General features: G+C 38.9%; 1 protein-coding gene across 1 annotated transcript in view; it reads right to left on the reverse strand.

The window, feature by feature from the left end:
* Positions 1-12,597, reverse strand: part of PCDH11X (protocadherin 11 X-linked) — a 315,546-nt gene extending 302,949 nt beyond the window's left edge. Inside the window, exon 1 of the mRNA XM_030449023.1 lies at positions 12,214-12,597. The gene's annotated coding sequence lies outside the window, so the exon portion shown is untranslated. The remainder of the gene's footprint in view (positions 1-12,213) is intronic.
* Between the last annotated feature and the right edge of the window lie 551 nt (positions 12,598-13,148).

Genomic DNA, 13,148 nt, shown 5'->3' on the forward strand with positions numbered 1-13,148 from the left:
TTCTTCCACTGTATTGCTTTTTCTAATCTAATGAAGGAAATATTAGTCTCAGGCTTCTTCCCTTCAAATCTGGATCGATTCTGTCTTGCCTAGAAATTTCTCCAAACCACAAAGTGACACTGCATCTCATCTTCAAACAGACTTACTTTTAATCATACTTTATATTTCATTACATAATGCAGGCGTAGAGAACATTTAAAGAGAAACATCTTTTTGGTTGGTAAATCTTCAGGATATCTGTTTCATAAGAAATGTACAGATAACTCACACTCATCTTCTCTTTAATGACTACTCCCAGCAGAATGTTTCAGCTTTTTTAACCTGTAAATTTGATCAATCTCTCAAGAGATTCATTAAAAACTTGAACAGGATTTTCCTCTCCTACAACAAACAATACTCTGGTAATACTTTCTAATAATGAACACATTCCAGGGGAAATTGAAAATCTGTGATTCCCCTATGGTTATACAGCCCATATATATTATCTGTGATAGTAACTGTACATTTAAATTGCACTATCTTGCCTAACTATGATTGCAGTGGGGTATCTTTTGAGAATTTTTTATGGTGATTCAAATAAGGGAAGGATCAGAATAAATATGTTCTGAGTTTGGGGATACTGTCTTGTTTTTACCTAAAACTATTTTCTTGTCATTGCAGCAAAGCAAAACAAAACAGATTTTGTTCATATATTTGTGCCTCATTCAGAACATTTAACATGAAGTTTCTACAATAAACAGATCTAATATTTTAAGTGAGACAGCCTGAATTAACACTTGGATCCTGTTAAATAGCTCACTTCATAGCCAGAGCTGACCATGTATGGTTCTGTGTCCTACTCCTGATCATCATTCAAGGGCCAGCTTTTGCTCAATTACCACAAGTTCACACTGGTTCTTCAGAGCATTTCTTTTATGAATATTTGTCTCATAATGTGGCCCATCCCTCAATACAAGATGGAAAAAAGTCATTGATAAATGTTCTAATCAGTTGAAAAAAATAGAAAGCCTAAATGGTAAAGAGTAACTAAAAACAAGTTCATCCCCTCCTCCACACAGTGGAGGCAAGAATTATTTTCTGCTGGAGATGACTAATTATATTGACATTTTTGTATTCAGCACCATCCGGGTTGATCTTCTCAAAGTAAGCCCATGTAAGTCCCATGTCTAAAATACATGCTAACAAGCATAGAATGCATGATTCAGATCTCCTTTTATGGCATACACCTTTTCTATAGAATATTCTGCATGTTTAGGGAATTCTATAATATACTATAGATTGGCACTTTATTATTGAATTTCCTAGTGATGGGCAAACAGTCTCACATGTAGAGTACCTCCCAGAACTAAGGGAAACTTTGATTTAGCTTCTTGGCCTACCAAAGATTTCCCTGTATACCATATGCTCTTTTCATTTATTTAAAATCCACATCTGCAAAGCTCTGAAAATACCAGACTGAGAGCATCTAATGGTACAATTATAATACAGCTTTTTACACAGCTTTGTTCAGATAAACAAATAATTAGGATAAGAAGCTTTCCTTGATGTAATCTGAAGGAAAGAGTCTGTTGTTTTGGAACAACTATGTTAATAACCAAACAGCTACAAATGAACTGCAAACAGCAGGGATTTATTGAAATATTTTAGTCACAGGTAAGTATTTTTCAAGAGAAAGAAAGTTCAGACAGTAGAAAAAAAATGGATAGTGAAATGGTACTGCAAGTGCAAAGCACAGAGCATACCAAATGAGTACATACAGTATTCTGATGAGATTTCTGTTAAAAATTGGCCCAGATAAACCAACAGAAACCCATGGAAGTTATTTCTAACCTAAATTTCTGTTCAGTTAAGCATATGCAGTATTACGATCCCTTTAGACATTTAAAAACCATACCAATGATATTGTGTGATACAGAGAGCATGGAAATAAATGGAAAGTACCTGAAACAAATAATCTAATCTATCTTTAAAAACAACAAAAAATAATGAATGCTTGTTTGGACTCAGGCACCTTCATTTCTATCTTCCAGTACACAATTTCTGTCTGACTGCCTGCTTTGACAAATAATTCCCTGATGAAACAAAGAATAAGTCAGAGCTTCTGTAAGAGTAAAAATCCTTTTTTAAAGAATTTTTATATTGGTCTTTTATCTAGTGGAAGCTCTAAATTTCTGTCCATAACAATATTGGCCACTCTCAACCTTATTTTATTCTGTTACGAACACAGTCCCCTCTACATCGTTAAATTCCTCTCAAGAAACTGCATTTCTTGCATTTTTGTAGGCAACCTGTCAGCCTCCCAACACTCCTGCAGTAAAGAGCACTAAACCATCAACGTAAAACATCACGAAAACACTCTTTACAAATACAAACAAAATTACACTCCATCGAATGTGTGTCCACTCTAGAAAATCCTTGGGAAAAATGGAATTGACAGGTTTGTCTTACAACTTTGAATGTCAACTAACTTGGGTCTTGCAGAACTAAGGGGAAAAAATCTGCCTTAGGGTTTCTTGCCCTCAGGGTAGTGTCTAAAGCTGAGGCTTCTGCTTTCCAGTTGTTTTTTACAGAAGAAAAAAAACATACAGCAGTTCTTCCTTTGAAAAAGAAAGGAAACTATAACATGATAGATGAAAAGCAATAGTTTAAACTTTTTCAGAGCAGCACTGCAGAAAACCAGTGAGCAGACACCTTGTTGAAGTGGCAGCCTGTCTGAATAACCTCAGTTTAAGGAGGCCTCCAAATACTACACCAGGTAGCACACACTGAGATGGGAGTAGCAAGTGATGTTGAGATGCAAAGCCATGAACAAAAAGAATAGCTCTCTTCTGTTCAGTAGTAGCTTCCTCTTCTTGTCCTGTTCTTCACTTCTCCTTGAACAACCAAAGAGCAAGGGCATACCAAGCTCCTGAATTGGAGCAAGACAGAGCAAAAAAGTACGACTATCACAGAGAAGTGCAGACTAGAAGACATCTCTCAAGATGCTGTCTGGCCAAACCTGCTTAAAGCTTCTAGGTTGTGTAGGGCCTTGGGCCAAGCTTTGAAAATTTCCAAGGGTTATTCTAAATATTAAGTGAACATTTGTGCAGTATGCAAAATGAGAAACCCCATCAAGTATTTCTTTTGGTTTACTACCAAGATTACCTCAAGTGATTGCAGCTTCAAATGATTCACAATTTTTATCACAAGGAAACTCAGATGAATACACAAGTTTAGGGTCAGGAAAATAGAAAACAGTAAAGGTTATAACACGTTAGCATCCAAAACCCAGCCTAAAATCACATTGATGTCAAGGACCTCAGGTAGCTCTTCATATTGACAGAAAAAGGGAATTACAACGAGGCCTTCCATCTCCAGGGTCCTTCAAAGAAGTGAATAAAATCACCAAAATCTGATAAAGAAATTAGGTGGTACCAACCCACAAAGGATTTTGCTTGTTTTTCCCTTCAAAACAGTTATGGCTGAGGTTGTACGATCTACATCAGTGAAAGCTGTATGCATTAAAAAGAGGAAAATCTGCCATAACTGTGCTTCAGGAAATGATGGATGGTATCCTTAATCTGTCCTTATGGATCACAAAATTCGATTAAAAATGACAGTTCCCTCAGAAACCAGACTAAGAAATATCTGAGTATATGTAACTTCTGAGAGGCTCATCAACAAGTATTTTACTACCATAGTAACTTAACAAAGCTGTTTCCAACATTATTTTGAAACTTCATCATTTCAACTTCACTCTCTTTGAGATTCCTTACACTTTAACTGAGTTCCCTGCCAGCAGTATTTGCATTGTCACAGCATTCTGTATTATTATTTATCCATGTATCCACATATACAGCAGTTAAGAGATTTCCTGACCAAGTTATCACTTTAATCACTGAAGCATCCCAATTTTTTCAGAAAGTAATTTTGTTTGGTTGATTAATATCTCAATCAGCCTTGTCTCACAGTTCAGCAGATCAGCAAAGGGATGATTTTTTATTCACCAATGATTAAACCAAGAGATAGATCCAATACTCTGAAGTGACTATATTTTCAGAATTTAGTAAATCTTTCGCTAGCCAAACTATACCACTTGCCAGCCTCATCTGAATCACTTCCTCCAAACCTTTTTCCAATTATTTCTTTCAAGATTTTTTAGCATTTATAATACCATAAATCTAAAAGTACTGCAGCTGCCAACATGAATTACGTAGAAGACACTACGACTGTATGCACTTTTTGCAGACCGATGTTTTTGATTTTAATAATCACCCTTGTGTTCCACCATATTTTGAGTATTGGATGGGACTAGTTTTAATGTCTCTAATATTCAAAGAAATGTAAGAGAACATGGGTGAGGTACAAACTACTACAACCAGCCTTTAACAAAAGAGGTGCTGTTTTCAAAACACACAAAAGATTTCTGAAAGCAGACAAGGTTTTTAGGCTCTTTCAGAGTTATACTCACTTTGAAAAAAGAATTTGTACACCCAAACTATGGAAGTCCTTCTGCCAGCATTAGTCTTGCCTCAGTTGCATGATAAAAATTACTAGTTTATTGCTGCTCAACTTCAATTAACAAAGTTATTTCAAAGACAGATTGTTTTCAAAGATCCTAAAGAAACTGAGTTTCTCTATCATTGAATAGGAACATGAACACTTTGCTAGTTTATAGGTTTTTTTCCTCGTTGTTGTAAAAAGGAGGCAGGGGTTATTAACAAGCCTTCACCTAAATGTTAAAATAACACTTCTATTTCTACTAGAAAATACCCTTCCACTCTTTAGTATTAGGCTCTAACACAAATTATTGAACTTTAAAAAGTAAGAAAGAGTGAGCAGCATCTGAATTTGATTTTCTTTGTTTTTAGGGACAGGAGAAGAAAGCAGGAATTTTTAAGTGCTTTCAAAAATACATTCAAAAGTGACACAGGCAACACCCACTCTTTTCAGAGGGTCACTGGCATTTAGCCACCAAGAACATCTCTTGCTTTCACACCTCAGTTCAGGTTGTTGGGTGATGCTCTTGGCTCAATACTGACACAGTGCTACAGCCAGATGTTCCTGGATCATTTCTTAAGATCATTTCTATACAGGTTCCACACTCCTAACCTTATTTGTTGTTTAAGAAAAAAAACTTTCTGACCACAGACACCAGGGATGCATTTCTTTGCACCAACTGCTTACATCTTTGCCTTCTGACTTATATTCTCTTCTTTCAAGTAGTTACCTTTTTTTTCTCTCTTTTTTTTCCCAACGTGCCAAATGTCTTTTTCCCCCCTTTGCAGCTTGAAACACCTTGAGTTAATGTTCTGTGAACTCATCTCAAACATTCTTTAGGGTACTTCGAGAGCAGTTGGTGAAAATTGTTTTCTTTGGGTATGTAGATAAAGGGAGACTGAACGACATAAACTGAGTGATACGTGACTGAACATGGTGTCAAAAAATAAATAAATGTAATAGATGGCCCACAATTCTGTAACCTTTTGAAGAATTTTTTTATTGTTGTTAAGAAAGTGTAGTTCATGGTGTTCTCCTGGATATGCTGTCTTTTTAGGGAGTTTAACTATGAAAAACGAGCCAGTGGAGGAAGCATATGTGAATGCTAAAAATGTTATCATAGCTCCATTTTTCAGTCCTTGCTATTCCAGAATGACTATATACCATTAACTTATTTTCCAGTATCTAAGGACCCTTCTCCAACTTTCGTTCCTCAGATTTCACTAATGTCATAAACAATTACACATATACACTGACATGATTTTATTTCCTTAAGTTTATGGTGGAATCATAGAAGATAGACTATCAATACTTTCCTCTCCAGCTGCCATTTGGCCAGAGGAAAAGGCCATTCTCAATTATCTTCTAAAATTATAACAGACTAACTAGGACAACAAAACCATTGATTACTTTATATCCAGTTTTCTTTAATAAGTTATAGAAGTACAGATCTCCTGAGCATTAATTTAAAGAAAGAACTCTCTGATAATTAGACACGAAGGTACACTTGTCTTACAAGCACTTAAGTGATCCCCTCTAGTAGAGTCCCTGTTACAGGATCCTAATATGAAACTCTTAACTAAAATTCATTTATTCTGGCAAAGTCTCACACGTGGACGAGGCAGGGAGATGAACGGAAAATTAATTTTACACATTTCATTCCCAATTTTCATCCCCAAAATTATTCCTGTGCTGCCTTGCATTGTAGATCAGAATTTACAACACATTGCCACAAACATTTTCAAGGGTCAATTTAATGACTGACAAAGTAAAACCATTACTCTTCTTAATGATAGCTTTAGTTTTGTGCCTTATTCCTTACATATATTTATACATTACTGGAGGCAACTATAACCTGAACAAACTACTACAGCCAAATCCCAGATTATTTGAGTCCAGAGTAATATATGCATTTTACATTTCCAATTAAGTCACTGTGTAATGAAGTTTCAAAACACTGGAATTCCTCTGCACTTTCCCATAGGGACTGCTGTGGCACACTCTTTGGCTATTGAACGTGGACAAGGCAAGCCTATCATCATACACCAAGAAAATCTCTTTCAAATTTGTGAATCCAACCCACACCTGGAGATTATACTTCCTATTGGAGCTACCCTCCATCTGAGGAAGAAATCTATGTAAAAAGTAAGAGTAAAAGTGATCCAGGTAACCACATGCCTGTCAGAAAACACAGTTTCATACTTGCTTGTCAAAAGACAGGAAGCTCTAAATTTATATAATTAAAAAATCAACCACAAAACCTATATAAATAACTAAACACAAGTTTAAACAAAGATTTCCATTAGCAGAGATAAAACTCAGTTCCTCCCCAAAGTCATGAAACTGCCTTTCTTGGGAGGATTATCAAAAACTGTGACCTTCTAATGAAACCTGAGTTACAGGCTAAAGGCAGGCAGTTGACTCTTTTATAGCTGTTCCCTGTGGTTTGTTTTAACAGAACCTGCAGTTCTCTCATCCCCAAAATATTTTTCTCTTTTCACATGGTAGGTTCACATACACCTTACGTGCCAGGGACTAACGCTGGAAACAAGACTGTGTGTGGCTTTAGTGTGCCCACCTATGTTAACATAGATCCAATAGATCATAGGTTTCCAAACATTGACATTTATTTATTTAACAAGGTAGAAAAGAGCAGTAGCATTGATGGTGTAAGTAGCTGAATAAATGACCTTTGTTGTGCTTAAAACATTCCAAACCTCTACTTGGATCTGTTTTTCCACTTTAGCATGTATTTCTTGCTACTTCAGTCAACAGCATAAAGTGCACATAATTACTAATTAAATTATTACAAAAATAATATAACTATGTCCCTAAGGATACAATAAATAAACACTGATACACAAACAGACTACACCACCGGTGACATCTTATTTTTCAACCAGCTTGGAGGAAAAAAATAATTCCCAAAACAACCATATCTATATGCTATACACAATACAAGATGTTCCTCTGGTGGATATTGAAGCAGGTGAAGTTTCTAAGCATAGTGAACTGCCATATTAAGCCCCAGAGCAGTGAGTTTTAAAAACAGAGAGCCGCCTCTGTTCTTAATTTCACTACTGAATTTGGAGCCTTCAACAATTTCAGCATTCACTAAGAACATACTTGGTTCTCTGCTGATCTGGTTATGTACCATCCCTTGAAATTCTATAGTCATTGTGGAGTCTGTCACAACTGAAACGAAGGAGAACAACAACCTTTTAAAAAGAACTTTTCCTGAAAAGTTGGTAAAGCTCTTGCTGTTAAACAGACTCGGCTCTGCCATTCTTTCAAGCAAAACTCCAGTACAGCAATGCATTCTGCAGCAGACCAAAATTTTTAATTCCAAAAAAGGTAACAGAAGTTAAGGGCTGTACATTACGAAAGGCAAGAAACAATTCCTAAAGGCCCTGTTCTGTTAGAAATTTTTTCACAGACTGCAGGAAGCTTTGGCTCAGGGCGCATTGGATCAAGAAGGCTAAATCTTATGTAGTTGATGGGGAAACATTTATTTTCTAAGTGTATCTGAAATAAAGTAATTTTCAATGGGACGCTTATTAAAGGCAATGGCAAAAGACTTCAAATAAAAATGCTTAATTATGACACAGTTAAAAACCCTTTATGTTTCCTATTTGCTATCACAACTACCATGATTTGATTGTATCTGCAGACTAAATTCCAATATCTTTTTTTATCTGTGTTCTAATTTTTACCCTAACTTTCCCTGGACCTTCAAGAGACCCCCTGTGCAAGTGGGGTGAGTTTGGTGGGTTTTTTCCATTCAAATATGAAACCTTGATGAGTGATTGTGAAAAAATTCTTCATTTTCATCACTGAAATGTATTTTCCACTAACTCCACTCATACTCACAATGCAACATCTTAAAGACAAATGTAAGGAGAGCTTAAATTCCTCCTTCAGTGGAGCTTTTAAATTTGCAAAAGCTGGAGAAGCTTTTACACATCCTGGCAAGTCACTCTAGTAATTCAGGGACTGTAACTGGAAAAGATTGTTTTAAACCTATTTTTCTTACTTTGCTGCTGGATAATTAGAATGGGAGTCTCCCCACAGATCTTAAGGGATGAGCAAATTCCCATTTTCACCCTGAATTTTGTGCTTCATATTACTTGCCTGTATAATTTGCAGGGAGAATGATTTTTCAGAAGACCCAAGAAAGTTACGGTCACCACACCGTCGCTGCACTGAAAACAGAAAACTGTGCCCCATTTCCTCTCAGTGATCTCCTTGCAGAAGGAGGCAGCTGGGGCAGAAGACTGTTCATCTCCCCTATGAATATTTAATTAAATTACAAAACTTTCATTCAACCAATACTCATTCCTTTCACCTAATCCAAGAAACCTGGAACACAGCAAGTGGGATCCTGAACCTACTATTGCATATAGGTACCATGGATCACATCCAACTGTGACATTGCATCCACAAGTATTTTTAATACCAGTGTTTTGACTCCTAACCTGAAACGTACAGAGTTACTATAAGCATTCATACACTTGGTCTGCACAGATGAAGCAACTACTTCACTGCTAGAGATAGCTGTCTGATTGACAATTGTAAAAGATTTTTTTGGCTGCTTTAGAAGGAAAGGTTCTGTTTACATGTAAGCTGACCCTTAGTCCCACTGGCTGTCCCAGTGATGGATGCATGATGGATCACCACAAGGGCTGATTTCAGGTGGACCACCTGGCAAGGGTCCTCTGCAAACGCTTTTTACACTAGTTTCAGGCAACCTGCACTACTAAAAAATTGTATAGCTCTTTTTAGCTTGAAGAAAGGAAAACTTCACTGAGTTATGATACGAGCTTTGGGGGTTTGTGTTGTTGTTCTTGTAACTTAACCCTCAAAAGAGCTAATTGGACTCATGCCAAAGGTTCTAATGCAATCTGAAACTGAGCTCTGACTTATTCCTGGTTTGAGGCAGTGCTGTTCTCCTTTAAGAAAAGCCCTACTGACTGCTTAACATAGCCCAGGCCCCTTTAAAGTCCAGGTGTAAGCACTCATCTGGATCCACAAGGAGCTTTCCAAATTTGAAAGGATTTTTTTTTTTCCTTTTCATCTCCAAATTTGTCAGGTTGTTATTTTTTATGAAGCTTTCCATAAATTCAACTTAAAACTGCACTATTGTTACTGCATTGCTTAGGAATATATATATATATATATATTTCTATATGAATGTGTTTAAATAAAGCTTAGAGCCCATCTTCAAAACTAAGTGTTAAAGTACCAAGCCAATGGGTGTTTTAATGGCAAGACTGACATATTCTTGACTATGGGATTGTGAATGACTCCAGTTTAAGATTACTCAAATCCATGCAGAATACAAAATGCAATCCAGGACCACAGGTTCAGATCTTTGATCTCCTTTTTTGCAGAGGCTGTGATGTATAAAGCCAATTCCACTGAGCAGACTGTACTACACTGAATATAAATTATCCTTTAACTGTAGCAAGGCTCACATTTAAAGAAATGCTGCAAAGATGAACAATGCAGCCATGAAGCAGAGTTCTTCTGTAGCAAAAATACCGACCAAGATCTGCATGGATAACCATGGTTTCAAAAGACAAATTTTTCCTCAGCTGTTATTTCATAAAAAAATAGAGCCGAATCTGGAACCTTTGTACATGCAGAAGTAAAATTAAAGCACACTGCTTGCTCTTCCTGTAAAAAAAGTGAGCTAGGAATACTGGTTTTATTTTCCAGATTAAGCACCATTCCCCTAAGAAGCAAAACAAGTTATTTTAAAATGTGGAAACCAATGGTCTCAAATGAATATGGCTTCTAATTTAAACACATCTTTTCCAGATACCTCTTTAGAAGAAGAACCTTCTGCCTACTGAGCTAACACTAAGCTCCCTGGAGTTTAGCCATGAATATTCTAAACCCATTTCTTACAATTCACTAAGAGTTGTCTTTTGCCAAAATAAAACGCTTAAGAGGAATTCCATGCGCTTACACTGCTTCTGTTTTATTTAAAATAAGTGTTTCCATCTCAACTTTATGCCAAATATACAGCAGGAAAGGGACTGAACTGTGAAGCTATTTATTGCCTCAGGTTTTGTACACAACTCAGATGGGGAAAACAAATTCCTTCTGAGAACATCAGATATTTGGGTTTGGTTTATTCTATATCATTTGTATTTAACCAGCTTTTTTGCAGTTATACTTGAATACTATTGAGTATTTTTACAGAAATCTCCTTGCTGCTTGCATCAGTTATAACTTAGGTGGTTCTAAGAAATGGTTCTTTCCCACTCTGTGATGTTTATTTGTTTACCAACTTTGTCTGTCTGTCTGTGTGGAAGAGTTAAAGGTAAATAAATAAATAAATATTTTCCTGTCTTACCTCTTTTGACCCGTGTAATCGGACAGACCAACGCTACTTCCACTGCTGACAAGGAAAAAGTTAAAATTTATCTCTGGCTGAATCTTTTTTTCTCCTTAGGTTTCCTTTCAGTAATGCTTGAAGGAGGTGCTCTTTGTGGCTCAGTTCTCAATGCCAGAACAATATTTAGCTCTAAAAGAATGCAAGGGTGAGTTGATAATATCTCCTGTCCTCAGCTCTGCTCTGGTTCAATAAACTTCAACATCTTCTCCCTTCTTTTGCCAATTGAGATAAGCAGCAACAATTACTCAAAATACATTATCAACTCAAACTCAGAAAGACAGGATCAGATAAGTCAACTTCATCCCTCTGAAGCTTATACTCTCTTCTGGAGTCCAAGAGGGGCAAATAAGTCCCCATTTGCCTCTTGACATAAACCTCACAGCTACTTCTTACAGGCAACTATGCCAAGGTTGCAAAAGGAAAATGAGATAAATGCTTTGCTTTCCAGATCGCCTACAAGGTCTTTGGTTGTAGCCAGCAGGCTCTAAGCTTTGTGCCATTATGGCAAAAGTCACAAATAAGCCATCCTTCTCTTCCCCAAATGATAAAATTCTCTCCTTGTCTTTATGTGGTCTCCACAGCTGAAACCAAGAATTCATTGGACATCACTGCAATGCCTCTGACCAGAGCCTGAGTAAATTAAATCTATTTCAGCTTGATCTGGTTTTTATCCTGTTCCAGTACTTCACATATACAGCAAGCTTACAGACATCTCTTCACAGTTCAAGAAAATCTTTCAATCAAAGAACTTCATTTACAATCCAGCATAGTTTTTGCTTTCTCGTCTCTCCACAGCATTAGGCATTTTGATGCAATCCTCATTTAATGCAATCTCCATTACAGGATTATGATCACATCAATAACATGTTCCATATGTGTTGGGTTTTTTCCATCCCTCTCCCCCTCTCATTCATACTAGGCACTGTATCTGCAAAAACCACCAAATCAAACAGGACGATGGGATGCTCCAGGGAGGCGGTGGGGGGTACGCATTCACTGAAATGCAACAGCCAATGCAAACTGCCCATCGGAGACTGAGACCAGAGATCTCCTCATTCCTGAGCACCGCGAGTTAGCTCACTGTCCGCGCTGTGAGCAGAGAGCATAAACGTGCTACATTATCAGACTAAAAATAAATACATCTTTTGCAATCGCTTGTGAGCTCCATGTACTTTTCACAGGAGCAAAATTTCATTTTACTTGATCAGTTCCAGCCTATTAATACCATTCTGGATGAACCGCTGATGCTCTGCTGAAAGGGGGATGCTGGACAAAAGATTATAACATAAAAGGATATCAAAATCCCTCTTTCCCCCAAGCCCCTTTCTTACCTTCAGTGCCTTCTCTGCACAAGATGTCAATCTACAGGGGCTCCTCAGCACAGCATCAAGGCGGTTACAGCAGTGAAGGCTGCCCCACTGCATGGAAGTTAGACCGCTTTGCAACAGCAAATCCTCGATCCAAAACACAAGCCGCTTCTTCCCATGCAGTGTGCCGAGCACGATTCATGAGCGACTTCCACATGGGGAATAAAATTGTAAAAGAAAAGGGAGAGAGAGGAAAAAAAAAAAAAAAGGTATCCTAACTTTTTTTTTTTAGGTGAGCCTGAGTTTGTTTTATTTCTGTTAGGTTTAGTTAATTATTTGCTTTTGCGGCTGCAAAAGGATGGTAACGCAATCGCGCCCTGGAAGCCCCGCACGAGTCCACAGAGGTCCTGCCGCCTAACCTAAGTTGCGCGGAGAGCCCCTGAACTCGGCGCCGCTCCGCAGCCCGGCAGAGCTGCCCGCGCCGGGGGCCGAGGAGAGCGGAGTGCCGGGTCCCTGTAGTGGGGAAGCCGCCGCCGCTGGGCGCTCGCCGCCTCCCGCGGGGTGGCTGCGGAGGTGGCTGCGGGGCCGGCTGCCGGCACGGCCGCTGCGGGGCCCCTAGGGGCGCGGGCTGCGCTGCCGGCGGCGCCCCCGAGCCCGATGCTGTCCCGGCGGCAGCAGCGGCTCCGGCTCCAGCTCCGGCTCCGGCTCGGCTCTGCCGCGGCCGCCCGCGCCCCGCTCTGCCGCTGCCAGCCGGCCCTCCCCGCGGCTGACATCACCGCCAGTAGGAGGAGCGACACCGGGGATGCGAATAGCCGAGCCGAGGGGGGTTCCCCCTCCCGGAGCCGCCCTGCCTTTTCCTCTCGGAGAATCCCCCGAAAGCGGCGGCGTGGCCGCTCCGCCGCCTCGCCGGGGGGGGGGCGGCCCCAGTCCCTGCCTGCGGCCCCCGCCCCGCGGCACAG

The sequence above is a fragment of the Calypte anna genome, chromosome 4 (genome assembly GCF_003957555.1).
Source record: "Calypte anna isolate BGI_N300 chromosome 4, bCalAnn1_v1.p, whole genome shotgun sequence".
NCBI lineage: Eukaryota > Metazoa > Chordata > Aves > Apodiformes > Trochilidae > Calypte > Calypte anna.